Raw genomic sequence first — 3,438 nt, forward strand, 5'->3', positions numbered from 1 at the left:
TCTGGGAGGAAATCGAGAATTTCCTTCTTAACGAATGCGATCAAACCTGCCTTATTGGTGGAGATTTCAATGCAATTTTGGACCCCAAGGAAAAGTGGGGAGGCATCAACAAGATGACTCAAACATGCTTAGACTTCAGGAACTGGGTGCATAAATGCAACTTGCTAGATTTAACTGCCAAAAGTGAGGCCTTTACCTGGAATAACAGAAGACAAGGTTTCTGTAATGTTGCTGAAAAACTAGATAGATTTTTTCTATTTGGTAATCTGTCACAATCCTTTGATACCATTGTCCTTCCCATCTCTGGATCAGACCATTTCCCGGTCCAATTAACTATAACATAAGCTCTTAAACCGACTAAAACCTCCTTTCGCTTTGAAAAAATGTGGTTTAGAGATGAAAATCTATTACAACTCATTGAAAAATGGTGGAATGACACCAACGTCATTGGCTCCAAAACCTTCAAAATAGTAACTAAACTTAAGAAGATTAAGCAACATTTAACAATGTGGAACAGAGAGCACTTTGGAAATATCTTTTCACAAAAAATAGAGACTGAAAAGGAGATGGAGAATATTAATGAGGAAGTGATAAAGTATGGGATGAATGACCTCTTATATCAGCAGGAAAAAAGCAATTTGGCTCGTTATGAGGAAATTTTAGCTTGTGAAGAGATTTTCTGGAAACAGAAATCTAGGGATAACTGGCTTGATGTCAGTGATAGAAACACGAGTTTCTTTCACAATAGCACTAGACATCGTAGAGCATTAAACAAAATCAACAAAATCAAATTGGCATCAGGGGACTTTACTGACAACCCGGAAATCATTGCTAAAACTACTGTGGGGTATTTTGAGACTATCCTTAATAATTGGGAGGGCTCTAAATGGACCAAGGAGAGTGATTTCTTAAAAAATATTCTGAAATTAATATCAGAAGAAAACAACTTAATGCTCAACAAAAAATTAACAAAAGAAGAAGTAGAATCAGCCTTATTTCAAATGGGTCCAGACAAGGCTCCTAGCCCCGATGGGTTCTCGGCTCACTTCTATCAAAAATGCTGGAGCTTCATGGGTGGGGAAATTACTGAGGCCTTAGAGGGGATGAGAAACTCTGGGAAAATCCTCAGAGAACTTAATAATACCTTCATCTCCCCAATCCCCAAGAAGGAGGTCGTGGAAAGTTTCAAGGACTTCCGCCCAATAGCTTTATGTAATACCCTATATAAATTACTCACTAAAAAAATGGCAAATAGATTACTAACCCTCCTCCCCATAATTATCAGTGAGGAACAGACAGGATTTGTGCCAAATAGATCCATTTATGATGGTATAATCATCGCCGAGGAGGCTATTCACTCAATACAAAATAGCAAATCTCCGAGCATGTTGATAAAACTTGACATCAAGAAAGCATATGACAAAGTGGATTGGCACTTTCTATGTAAATGTCTGGATGCTTTCGGGTTTAATAAGCAGTGGATCAATTTAGTATTCAAATGTATCGCAACTCCAAGGATATCAATCCTTGTCAATGGGGCTCAGAGGGCTTCTTCAAAATTTCCAGAGGCCTCAGACAAGGGGACTGCCTTTCCCCATTCCTCTTCATTATAATGGTTGAATCTCTTGGGAGGATGATCAACTGGGCTAGAGAAAAGGCTCTGCTTGTTGGTATAAAAATCACCTCTAACATGGAGCCTATCACCCACCAACAATTTGTGGATGACACCATGTTGTTTGGATCAAGTAGCCATATGGAGGCTAATAGAATTAAATTTTTTTTGAATAACTACACTAATATCTCTGGTCAAGAAATCAACACTATTAAGTCTAATATAACTTTCTTTAACACAAACAAAGAACTTCAAACAAGTATTCTAAAAATCCTTAAATTTAAAGAAGGAGAATTGCCTTGTAAATATTTGGGTCTCCCTTTAGACAAAGGTACTAGATCCTCCAGTCTCTGGAACCAGGTTGTGACCAAGATTACAAACAGAATATCCTCTTGGAAAGGTAAATGGCTTTCCTCTGCTGGAAAGGCTACTTTGATCAAGGCGGTCCTCTCGGCCATGCCTATTTATCAACTTTCATGTATGGACCTACCCGCTTCCAAGAGGAAGGAAATAACTAGTCATATAAGGACCTTTTTCTGGCAAGGTTCGGAAGATAAAGCTAGACTTCCGCTAATTGTCTGGGACAAGATTTTCTTACCCAAGGAAATGGGTGGTTTAGGCATCAAAGACCTTCTTATTCAGAGCAAAGTGTTGGGGGCCAAGTTAGTCTAGTGGATGTTTTCTAACCCAAATGCTAAATGGGCTCATACCCTTTTTAACAAATATCTGCACAACCCAGATCCTATAAGCATCTTCAGAACTGCCCACCCTCTTAAGGGCTCTAGAATTTGGAACTTCATGCTAGATTGCAGAAGCATCATTTCTGATAAATTAACTTGGTCCATTGGCAATGGATAGGATGCCCTGTTTTGGAGAGACTCCTGGGGTGCTTTCCCTCCCCTCATCACTCTTCCTAACCTTAAGTCAATTATTCCCACCCTGGAAGGACTATGGGGATCTCATGTAAAAGACTACATTGAAGAATTTAGCATTGGGCATTTCAAAAAATGGAGATGGAAATCGGTAATGCTTCCTGATATTCCGTCCATGGAGAGATCCTTCTTATCTCAGATTCTAGCCTCAAGAAATATTGCCCTGACTCTTGATTCTGATAAATTGATATGGGTTGGCTCTAAAAAGGGAATATATAAATCGAAGGAGGGATACAAACATATTCTTAATAAAAAACATACCCCTCGCTCCAACCTACCTTTATCGTTATGTTGGGATAAAACTTGCCTTCCGAAAGTAGGTCTGTATGCTTGGTTGGCTATTCAAAACCGAATCCTCACTTTTGAAACTTTTAAGAAATTTGGATATGAAGGGCCTAGTAGATGCCCTTTATGTGAAAAGAAAGAAGAATCTTCTAATCATCTTCTGGTGACTTGTGATTATGCTCATAATTGTTGGGGTTGGTTAAGAAAGCAGTTGATCTGGTATTCCCCCATTCCTAATAATATTTTGGATCTTTTTTATGCCTGGCCAATCAGGAACATTGGCAGCATGTTTGAACATTTATGGATCATAACCCCATCTATCATGATTTGGGAAATATGGAAAGAGAGAAATAGGAGGATTTTCAAAAATAGCAAAATGCAATGGTATCAACTAGTCAATAAAATTGAAGCCTCAGTAGTTGAATTAGTAAATAACCAAACCCTAAATCTCCAGAGAGACATCAATATGTCTTACTGGGATGAAAAAATGAGACTCAGATGGAAAGGTCTAAAAGTTCCTCCCTTCATGGGCAGGGGTTCCCTAGCAAATGAGCTATCTCGTAAAAATTGTAAATGGATCCCTCCTATCAAGGGATGGTTCAAATTGAA

The sequence above is a fragment of the Cryptomeria japonica genome, chromosome 7 (genome assembly GCF_030272615.1).
Source record: "Cryptomeria japonica chromosome 7, Sugi_1.0, whole genome shotgun sequence".
Lineage (NCBI taxonomy): Eukaryota > Viridiplantae > Streptophyta > Pinopsida > Cupressales > Cupressaceae > Cryptomeria > Cryptomeria japonica.